The sequence below is a fragment of the Mesoplodon mirus genome (assembly GCF_964341445.2).
Source record: "Mesoplodon mirus genome assembly, chromosome: 13".
NCBI classification, from domain to species: Eukaryota; Metazoa; Chordata; class Mammalia; order Artiodactyla; family Ziphiidae; genus Mesoplodon; species Mesoplodon mirus.
The window spans coordinates 18,979,640-18,991,492 of NC_138989.1; the positions used below are offsets into that span (position 1 = coordinate 18,979,640).

Below are 11,853 nucleotides of genomic sequence, written 5' to 3' on the forward strand. Positions count from 1 at the left end.
CAGCACTTTGACCCAGTGCCAGAACCCCACCTACATTTCAGACACTGCCATTAATTCCACAGAAAGATCACAACCCACATGGGGACCTCCAGCCTCAGACAATGCCCTGATTTCTCAACTTGCTCCATCGCAGGCAAACCACCAGAGATTATGGCTGATATAAAAAATTCAAGCCTGGAAGAATTGTCTTGCCATGGAACATGGGTTTAAGGTGCTGCGATAGGTTGTTGCTCTGGGTTAATGCGATGTCTTGAAAGTTCGTCCATCCACCCGTCTACCCACCCATCCATCCAACAAATGTTTTAAGTACCTGCTCTATGGATCCCCATAGCTTATGACAGGGGTTGGGCTGGTCCTAGGGGCCAGGCTGGAAGCATAGATGGATGCTGTGGGCTGAGGGTTACACAATAAGGAGTGGAGGGGACTGTGGAGAACTGGGGATCACACAGACCATCTAAACGGCACTGTGGCACAACTCATTCCCGGAGTTGCTAGCTTTTCAGATTTCTCAAGGGAAGTCAGAAACCTAGAGTTGAGGGCAAAATCTCTTGATTTTTAGATGTTGGCAACTAATTTTAGAACACTTTTTTAATGCTATGTATTAGCATTAAAAACACAAAACATTTTTTTTCTTTTGACACGATCTCAAACTTACATAGAAGTTAGGTGTACAATTCAAATAGCTTTTTGTTCCTGAATCATTTGGGCCTAAGTTGCTGACACAATGCCCCATCACCCTAAATACTTTAACGTGTACTTCCTCCAAAAAAGGATATTCTCCTACAGAATCGCAATACATCCATCAATGCAGAAAACTAACACTGATACATTTTTAATGTGTCTAATACTCAGAGCTCATCAACTTTTGCCACTTGTCCAAAGGATGTCCTTTGTAGCAAAAGGGTCCAGTTCAGGATCTCATGTTGCATGTAATGGTCCTGTCTCTTGAGTCTCCTTCAGTCTGGAACATTCCCCAGTCTTTGTTTGGCTCTCGTGACCTGGACTGTTTTGAAGAGTCAGGACAGGTGCTTTGGGGAATGTCCCTCAGTTTAGGTTTGTCCGATGTTTCCTCTCAATTAGGTTCAGACCATGCATCATAGATTAGATGCAAGTTGTGGATTCTGTATATCATGAAATATCACAGAAGTGATGCTGTGTCCTTATTGCATCATAACAGACGATAGGTGACTTCAATTTGTCCAATTATGGATGATGTTAATTGTAATCACTTGAATAAGATGGTGTCTTCCAGGCTTCCCACTCTGAATTTCTTCTTTTCCTCTTTGAAATTAATAAATATTTCATAGGGAGGTACTCTGAGCCTAGGTAAATATTCCATCTCTCTTCAAACTTTCCATTTATTTATTTCCATCAGTACAGACTCTCGATTCCATGGGTTACAATCCATTACTGTCATTATTTATTTGGGTGCCCAGTGTATCCTAGATTTGGCCCATGATAGCCCCTTTAATCTGGCTTCTGTGTCCTTCTGACATGTCTCCATCATTCTTTAAACACTTCCTTACTGTTTGACACAAGATATTCCAGGCTCATCTTGTACTTTCTCTGCCCTAGCTCTGAAATCAGCCATTTCTCCGTAGAACCCAGGTTCCTTTTAGTAGAGAATGGTATTTAGAAACCAAGATCTAGATGTGCTTATGGTTTGGGGGGTGTCACTGCCCCTAGATCCTATCAGTGGACTGAGTTATACACACACGTGTGCACACACATTTATATCTATATTGATCTATATTTATTTCTATAGTCTTTTATCGATACTGAAAACCATGAGTTCTCCCTAATAGATTCAGTTCCAGGCTAACTCCACAGGGTTAATTCTAGTCTTTCCATACTGGTAACTCCCTGCTCAGACAGTGAGAAACCTAGTATCCGCACTGTTTTCAGTGTGTCCACTTATTGGACCAACTCCCCTTGTGTAACAATTTCTTATTGTTGATGCTGCCCTCCCCCCAACAAGGATACCCTCCACACCCCACTCAAGTTCTGACACCACATACCAAGCTGCCTTTCCAGGAGGATGACCTTCTCACTCACGCAAGCTCTGGCCCCCTGTGCTGGGCCACCCTCACCCCATGCAGACACTCTTCTTATCCCTTTTGGGCTATGACACCCCTCTTTGGACCGACATGTACCCTCTCCCCCTCCCCCCATTGCTGATGTTTACCTTGCTGGGACCCACCTAATGGATCAAATTGTTAAAGAACAGAAGGGAAGGGAAGGGAAGGAAAGGGAAGGGGAGGGGAGGGGAGGGGAGGAAAAGGGGAGGAACCACATAGACCTTTAGTCAGCTGGCTTTAGCTATAGGCCATCAATCCCTACGTTTAGCTTACTGTAATGGGGCAGACTTCACACTCAATACATATGTGTTGAGTGTTTACTCTGAACCAAAGAGGACAGAGGTTGTAATCAACAACAAATAAAGTGTCCTGGGGGAAATACTGCCAGACACAGAGGAGCCACCTCTGTGGGCCATCACACTTGCTCCATTGGCTGCACACCTGCTCTCAAATCGATTTGTGGGACCAGCTTGGCCAGTGGAGTTAATCCTAGTGCTTGGCATTGACTCAGTGGACGTGAGGTGTTCATGCTACAAAGTTGCATCATTTTCCTGAACCCGCTCCACCCAGTGTTAATAGCTTCTTCCCAAACTGAATCATCAAATCTGGGTTACTCAGACTGTTCCTTCCCAACAGAGTCTGTTGGGATGGATAAAGTAGACCATGTTCATGGTCTTTTGGACATTTCATCCTATAAATCAGCCTCCCCACGTGCACCTGGTCATAATAATAATAACAGGTAACATTTATTGAGCACTTACTATGTTTCAAGCCCAACACCTCCACTTTATAGCTATTTGGCCGTGGACAGGTCATTTTCTGTATGAGTTTCCTGTGGCTGCTGTAACAAATGATCACAAACCTGGTGGTTTAAAACAACCTAAATTTATGCTCCCACAGTCTGGAGGCTGAAACCTGTATCACTGGGGCAAAATCAAGGTGTCAGTAGCACTGCACCCCCTCGGAGGGCTCTAGAGGAGAATCTGTCTCAGGCCTCTTCCAGCTTCTGGTGCCTCCAGGTTCCCTTGGCTTGTGGCTGCAACACTCCAGTCTCTGCCTCTAGCTTCACATGGCCTTCTCCTCTGTGTGAAGTCTCTCTCTCTCTCTCTCTCTTTTTTTCCTTTTCTTTCTTTTTTTTTCTTTTGGCCGTGCCACAAGGCTTGCGGGATCTTAGTTCCCTGACCAGGGATTGAACCCACGCCCCCTGCAGTGGAAGCGCAGAGTCTTAACCTCTGGACCGCCAGGGAAGTCCCCCGTCTCTCTCTTATGACACCTGTGATGGCATTTAGGGCCCACTCAGATAATCCAGGATGATCTCTCCATCTCAATGTCCTTAATCACATCTGCAAAGACCCCTCTTCCAAATCAGGCCACACTGAGGGCCTCCAGGGATTAGCGCCTGATCTCTTTGAGAGCCATTACTGAGCCTACCACACTTCCCCTCTCTGAGCCTCAGTTATCCCACCTGTAAAACGAGGATAGTAATAATGGAAACTACCTCTCAGGGCTGATGTGGGGTTTAACGGGTTAATGTAAATCAGGCAGTTGGTGACTTGGCAGGCAGGCAGCCCTCGATGAATGGCGGGGTTATTACGAATCGGTTTCTTGAGTTATTTCTACCCAGGACTGGCAATTGTGGGGGTAATTGATTCCAGTGATGTCACCTCCCCAACTGCCAGGTTTTCAGCAGGATTAAGTGTGCCAAATTGGCTTTGTTGAGCCAACTCCCCTGGGTGTGAAGAGCTGCCATGCCAACCCGCCTTGCTGTTTCGCGGGGCCCGTCTGCCGCTTCTCCCTAATTAACGCAAAGGCGACACACACCAGCAGGCGTACTCCCTGCCATCCCAGGAAAACAGCACCGCATACTACAGCTAAATATTTGAACTTTTTTTTTCAGTTGCTGCATGAACATAGTATTTGGGGCATGTAAACAGCACAGAGTAAAGGGAGAAATGCCACCTCATCTTCTACCTATAGAGGCAGCCTCAGGGGAAAAAATGCTATAAGGAAACCCAACCATGTCACTGACCAAAGACAGTGTCACAACAAAGTACCATTGCTATTAGTAGCTCTACCACATCCAGCTGTGTGACCGTGGGCAAAGAACATAATCTCTCTGAACCTCAGTTTCCTCATCTGTAAAATGGGTACCTAATAGCCCCTCCTTCAAAGTACTGAGAATATTCAAGGAGATGGCACCTAAGAATTTAAGGATCCACCTGGGACACAGGTTGGCACTCGGTATATGTCACATGGGGATGCTGAAGGTGAGGATGTTGATGGTTCTAGAAATGCCCTCCCCAGCTCTCAGTAATTCTGGGTGGAAGTAGAGTGAAATCACCCATGCCCACCTCTCAGGGTACCCAGGATCTGGCCCTGAATCTTGTTGACTGGTTTCCAGACTCTACTTCCCTTTGTAAGCCTCAGTTTCCCCATGTGTTGAGTGAATGGGTCCAGCATGATGATTTCAAAAGCCCCCTCTGGTGGGGGGGAGGGATAAATTGGAAGATTGGGATTGACATACACACACTGCTATATATAAAATAGATAACTATAAGAACCTGCTGTAGAGCACAGGGAACTCTACTCAGTACTCTGTAATGGCCTATATGGGAATAGAATCTAAAAAAGAGTGGATATATCTATATGTATAACTGATTCATTTTGCTGTACACCTGAAACTAACACAATGTTGTAAATCAACTATACTCCAATAAAAAATTTAAAAAAAAATAAGCTAAGCTGAGGCCATAAAAACAAAGTCCCTTCTACCTTCTAATTCCACTAGTGGTTCTCGGGGTGTGTCCCTCACTCCTTCTGCCCCCTGGCAGCTGGCTTTGCTGCAGGACCCAGGCCAGTAACTTTACTGTCCCAATGAGTGTGGAGTGGAGGCACACCTCAGTGGACAGGACGAGTGGCAAAGCTTTTCTCGGGGACAAAGACTCCTGAAACTCAATAGAGGAGTCTGGAAACATCCCAGGTGCCTGCTCAACAGAGGTCGCACTGAATTTTTAGGAACCAGTCATGCACACTGTCCAGGTTCTGTGGCAAACCTCTCCAGCAGAGGTGTGGCCCTCTAGCCCATGTCCCCACTCCCCCCCAACTATGAGGACATAGTGCCCCACTTGCCATAGTTTCATTCACCCACTCTCTAGGTATTTATTAAGCACCCACTGTGTACCAAGCAGTAGAGCAGAGGCTGGGACACACAGCAGGAACCAGATAGCCAGGTCCCTGGCTTTCATGAAGTTCACAGTCTAGTGTGGGCAGGATGTTAATTTTTAAAATTATTTCTTTAACACTGCAGTGAACACTATGGAGGAAAAATCCAGTGTGTTCTGAGGCCAGGCAACCTGACCCAGTCAGAGGGGCTGGGGGAGGGCTTCTCATAGGAAGGGGCATTTACACCAAGACCTGAAGGATGAGGAGGAGTTAGAAGGGGAAACAGCCTTCTGGCAGAGGGAACAGCACAGCAGAAACACTGGCCATGAGACTTAAAGAAAAGGCTAGTGTGCTTGGTGCAATTGGCCAGGGCCCAGACCGTGCCAGGTCCAGTGGCTTGTTCACAGTGTGGCTTCATGTGGAAGGAGGGGGGGAGCCGAGGAAGGCCCAAGGTTAAGCAGAGAAGGGAGTTGCCCGACACCACCCACCAGTCACCTTGAACTTAGGAAGTGGAGGCTCTCTGCCATCCAGGCATGGCCAGTGGATGCCCATGTTTGGGAAAGGCATGGAAAACACAGGACTGGCTTGAGGCCCCATCTCGGTGGACTGTGCCCAGATCTGACAGTCCAGCAGAATGGAACCGGCATGGGCTCTGGGGTGGTGAGATCTGACTTACACCATACAGGCCAACCACGCTAAGCCTCAGTTTCCCCATCTGAAAAGTGGAGTTGCGATAACCCGTAATTCCTAGAGACACTGAGGACAAGGGGAAGTCACACAGGACAGTAGATGTTCAGTAAGCGCTAAGCAGGTGCTGGCCAAGTCTTCTCTTCTTTGCAGCTTCTGTTTCCACCTCCACATGCTGAGGCCACCAGCTGCTCTCACTAGAGACACTGGCTCTGCCACTTACCTCATTTGGGCGTGACCTCTCCATCTCTGGGCCTCAGCCCTCCATATAAACGGAGGAATTTGGATGGGGTGAGCTCCAGCACACTGGCCCAGGTGGTTTTCCAGCTGTGGTGACGTCAGATCCAGCAGGGGGAACTTGTCACAGAGATGTGTTTTTGGGCCTCACCCCCCAGAGGGAGCTAGGGAAGAACCTCTGACATCCCTTCCCCAGCTGTTGTCATGGTCCAAGAATTACATTTTGATCCTAAAAGCAAGGGTCTCATACACCACCTGTTTTCTAGAAAGTGTGCCATTTGCACGTGGTGAGACCTGTCTTCAGAAGTTCAGCCGTGGGAAAGGAAACCAGCCCGAGTGCTGAAAGATCAGAGTTAAAACAACCACATTAATCCATGCCCCTGCCGTACCGCCCGGAACAGCATTCTTTTGGAATTCTCTTGTGAATGTGGGCCACAGCTGACTGCCAACCTGCCTGGGGAAAGGAGTGTTTGAATAGTTATTTTGTTTTCTTGTGGTTTCTCTTGCCAATAATACATGGAAATATCCATACCCACAGTGTAATGTGCGCTGCAGAATGATGATGATGATGGTTTATATTTCCATGACCTGAGTTTTTACATTAAAAAGTTGAAACAGAAAAAAAAATCACACTTTGAGATGGTTGTACAATATTATGAATATACTTGATGCCACTGAATTGTACACTTAAAAATGGTTAAAATGTTGATTTTTATGTGTATTTTATCCCCCAAAAAGTCATGTATTAAAACAAGAAGAATTGTACTTTGAGCAATGCTGCTCTAGAAAAGTCTGTGTATGGGAGTACTTCCTGCTGACTGAAAAATTATTTAAGCGACAAGACTCTATTTTACCTTCTAAAAAGGAATCCCATTGTATGTATAGATCACGTTTTCTGTATCTATTAACAACTCTGTACTGTACACATAAAGATTTTTTAAGAGGGTAGATCTCAGGTTGTATGCTGCTTTACCATAAAAAATAGTAAAAAGAAAAATCTTAAAAGAAAAAAAAAGGAATCCCAAGCTATGGGGTGGGCACCCCTTGGTGGGTTAATTCCGTATTTGACATCACCATCAAGGACCAGATTCTTCTGTTCCTGCCCTGCGAAGGTCACGGTCAGCTGTGTCAGGGGCTTCCTCCCGGAGAGGAGGGCCGCAGCAGTACCACAGGCCTCCCACAGACCCAGCAAAACCATCCCTACCCCCAGGAGATGTGCCCTTAAATGTAACTGGGCAGGACTGGGCCCCAAGCCCACCGCCAGCCCAGTCAAGGGCATGGCTCCAGCATAGCTGACTTAGACAAATCAGGATTTACTCCTGAACCACACGCAGAGAGGAGTAGACATCCCACCCCAATCAGTGTGCAGCTCAAGCAGGGAAACTGGGAGAATGGCTATGTGTTTATCAACTGGTGGTGAGCAAATTAGTACAGGCAGATCTCGCTCTATTGTGCTTCACAGATACTGTGTTCTTTACAAATGGAAGGTTTGTGGCAACCCTGCGTCAAGCGAGCCTGTCGGTGTCATTTTTCCAACAGACTTTGCTCACTTCATGTCTCTGTGTCACCAAGACACTGGTAATTCTCACAATATTTCAAACTTTTCCATTATTATTATATTTGATATGGTCATCTGTGATCGGTGATCTGTTTTTTGTTTCTCGGGGTTTCATTTTTTGGCTGCACTTCGGCGAAGCATGTGGGATCTTAGTTCCCAACTAGGGATCGAACCTGCGCCCCCTGCATTGGAAGTGCAATCTTAACCACTGGACTGCCAGGGAAGTCCTCGATCGGTGATCTTTGATGTGAGTATTGCAAAAAGATCATGACATGCTGAGGCTCAGATGATGGTTGGCATTTTTTATCAATAAAGTTTTTATTTTATTTTATTTTATTTATTTTTTGGCTGTGTTGGGTTTCTTTGCTGCACGCCAGCTTTAGTTACGGCGAGCAGGGGCTACACTTCGTCGCAGTGCGTGGGCTCCTCATGGCGGTGGCTTCTCTTGTTGCGGAGCACGGGCTCTAGGCGCGTGGGCTTCAGTAGTTGTGGCTCGCGGGCTCAGCAGTTGTGGCTCTCGGGCTCTAGAGCGCAGGCTCAGTAGTTGTGGCACAAGGGCTTACTTTCTCCATGGCACATGGGATCTTCCCAGACCAGGGCTCGAACCTGTGTCCCCTGCGTTGGCAGGCGGATTCTTAACCACTGCGCCACCACGGAAGTCGCAATAAAGTTTTTTTGTTTGTTTGTTTGTTTGTTTTGCGGTACGCGGGTCTCTCACTGTTGTGGCCTCTCCCATTGCGGAGCACAGGCTCCGGACAAGCAGGCTCAGCAGCCATGGCTCATGGGCCCAGCCGCTCCGCGGCATGTGGGATCTTCCCGGACAGGGGCACGAACCCGTGTCCCCTGCACCGGCAGGCGGACTCTCAACCACTGCGCCACCAGGGAAGCCCAATAAAGTATTTTTTAATTAAAGTGTGTGTATTGTTTGTTTAGACATAATGCTGTTGCACAATTAATAAACTACTGTATAGTGTAAATGTAACTTACATATGCATGGAAACTAAGAAATCTGTGTGACTCATTTTATTGTGGTATTTGCTTTATTGTGGGGGTCTGGAACTGAACCTGCAATATCTCCAAGGTCTGCCTGTAACAGTTTCTCAGCTCCTTCCCTTAGGAGAAAGGGAACTAAACCCAGCACTTGAGCAGGCGCTATGCAGAAAACTGTAGGCATTAGGGCAATTATAACACGAACAGGTATCACTTATCAAGTGCTAATCATGTGCCCAGCACTGGGTTGAGGCAGCTGTTAAACAAACCATCACTACTATCCCCATTTTACAGGTGAGAAAACTGAAGCTCAGAGATATGAAATAATTCAGTGCTAGTCAAACAGTCAAACAATTCAGTGCTAATAAAACACAAAGCTGGGGCTCTGAGAGGCAGCCCCATAGCCCCAGGGTCTTTGAGCTCACCTGTCTGCTTCTGCATCCTTGTCTTAGGGAGGGTGGGGAGCCAAGCTCAGGTATGAAGAGAGAAACCAGGATGGTTGATGTTGAAACGCTGTGAAAACCCAGTGTAGGTAAATGTGCCTTGGCATCACCACCTGCTGATTAAGTGAGGGCATTGCATGGCCTCCAGCACTGTCACGTTTCAGCTAATAGGGAGCTGCTCCCATGTCATCATGCCACCTCCCCATTCCTGTTTTCTCCTCCCATGCCAGGACACCCAAAGACAAGTCCAAGAACAGCCCCAAGGAATGGTGCACTGGCCCAGGGCCCAGTGTGTGCAGCGTCCATCTCGATGGTTGCCTGCCAAGGCTTTCCCTCCTAGTCCCCTGTGGGCCGTAGTCATCAAACTGTCACTAAATATTTAACATTGCTGAACTCTTTATATGGCCCAGCTGGCCCATATCTGCTGGTCTCTTTTAAGAGCTACATCTGCAAGTCACAAGCTGCTGGAAAAGCAGACTGAAAAGAGATTTACAAGCTCTGGAGTTTGGGTGTAAATCCTGACTCTTGTCGCCCTTGCCATGTGACCTCAAGAGAGTTGCTTGAGATCTCAGAGTCTCAGTTTCCTCATCTGCAAAATGCAGGCAGGAACCTCACATGTTAGAGGGAAGCTTAAACAAGAAACTACATCTAAAAGCAACTGACACATGGTAGGTATTCAAACAGTGTTAGTCCCTTTATATCTTTCTTTTTGTTGTCTTTCAATACCATCTTTCCCTTTTTCTTTCGGAGAAAAAGAAGGGACTCAAGTTGGGGGGAATCTACTCATTCATTCTAGACGAATATTTAAGTGCCTACACTGTGCCAGGCACTGGAGCCACAGCAGGGAAGGTAATGATCCCTACCCTCTTGGTGCTTCAGAGAGTGTTCAGGACCTGGAATCAGACAGAGCTGGGTTCAAGTCCTGGCTCTACCACCTACAAGCTGTGGTTCCTTGGGCAAGTGCCATGCCAGAAGAAGAGGCCCAGAGGCTATGGCCTGGGGCCTCAGGCTTCCAAGACCAGGCCAGTCAAGCCCTAGGCCCTAGATCCCAGTAGTGGAGCTTGTTTGGTCCTTTAAGGCCATTATACACATGAGGCAACTGAGGCCCAGAGAGTGGAAGGCCCTTGCCCAAGAGGCACAAAATCAGGACCTGAAGGCAAGTCTCCCATAACACAATTCACATGTTTCTAAAGTTCCTACCACACTCAAGGAGGCCCATCAACAAGTATTTATTTATTGGGCTCTTTTGTTGTGTGGGCAGCCCTGGCTGGGTTGATCAGAGTGGCTGGCTGCTTCCCTTCTCCACTGGGGACACAATATGGAAGAGTGGCCATGACCTTGGCCAAAAGGGTTGGGACCAATCGGAGGCTAACCCTGGGGAATCTCATGCATGAGGCAGGGCAGATGCTGAGTAAACATGTGTCAAGTAAAGGGGGATGTGAGAGACAGTGCTCACCTAAGATGCTCACCTGAGCTCACCTGAGGTGCTCTGCTGCTGGGCCCTCTCCATTTAAACCTTCATTTCCTCTCACAAGGGCAACCCTAGAAAGCAGCCCTGATGGTATTCTTTTCAAAAGCTAAACTGAGGCACAGTAAAATTTTCAAGACTTACTGATTTGAATCAGGCAGCACCGAAGAAAAGGTGGTCAGGAGCGCTCTACCGGCAGAATCTAGGAGAGAGGTTTTTAGAAAGAAGATGTGAAAGCAAGGAAATCACTTGATTGGCTATCGCTTAAGGGGTTGCCTTGTTTGGGAATGCCTAGCTGGCTGTTGGTGATTGGTAAGTTTCATTTTCTCGGATTCGAGTGCATTGGCTCTGGCCTCGGTTTAGGTTGGCTTGCATAGGCTATGGAGGCATCAGAGCCTCCCCAGTCTCACGGCCTCCTTTTTCAATTACTTTAACATTCTCATTTCGCAGACGAAGACACTGAGGCACAGAGTGATGAAGTGACCTGTCCAAGACCACATGACTAGCGTGGTGGAGGTTGCAACAGAGGCCACACTGTTCAACCGGACATTATGCTGCATCCGGGAAAACAGAGAACGGAATAAAGGGAGAAAGGAATGAAGGAGGGAGTAAATGAAGACAAGAATGGGAAAATGAAAAGAGCATGAGTCAAAGAGCGGATGTTTTTATTTTTTTAACGGAATAGTTGATACATAAGATAATACACATAACATCTGCGAGTTATAAAACACACTAAGAGAATGAACAGACTTGAACCCACCACTATCCTAAGACAATAGAAAGTTACCAATAACTCGTCCCTACCGACGCCAGCGGTTCTGCGAGCTGGCTGCACGTCGAAAGCACCTGGGGGGCTTAGACAACCACTGATACCCTCAGGGAGCTTGATGGGATTTGTCTGGAGTTTGGTTTGGACATCTGGATTTTTAAGAGCTCCCAAGATGATTCTCACGCGCAGCCAGGTTTGAGAACCACTGGCTTATAATCACCTCCCCTATCATATCCCTCTGATTTCCCCCCATCCTCACCTTCATCCTGAATTTGGTGTAGTGAATGGATTCTTTTCCTCTTTCCTTGCCTGTTTCCAGGACTAGCGACGTTTGCGATTGAGCTCCCGCCCATCACGCGGGGGCACCAGAGAAAAACACAGCCTTCTTCTTCCGCTCCGCGCTTCTAGTAATCGCGCTGCAGGAGGCTTGGCCCTCGCGGCGCTCCGTCGCCGACCCGTTG

General features: G+C 47.3%; 1 long non-coding RNA gene across 1 annotated transcript; it reads right to left on the reverse strand.

Annotated features, from left to right (window-relative positions):
* Positions 1-8,024: 8,024 nt before the first annotated feature.
* Positions 8,025-11,779, reverse strand: LOC309814813. Its single transcript, XR_014295745.1, has 4 exons — positions 11,652-11,779; positions 10,768-10,825; positions 9,138-9,225; positions 8,025-8,337 (listed from the first exon to the last, which is right to left on the reverse strand). It is a non-coding gene; the product is annotated as an uncharacterized lncRNA (long non-coding RNA).
* Positions 11,780-11,853: the final 74 nt, after the last annotated feature.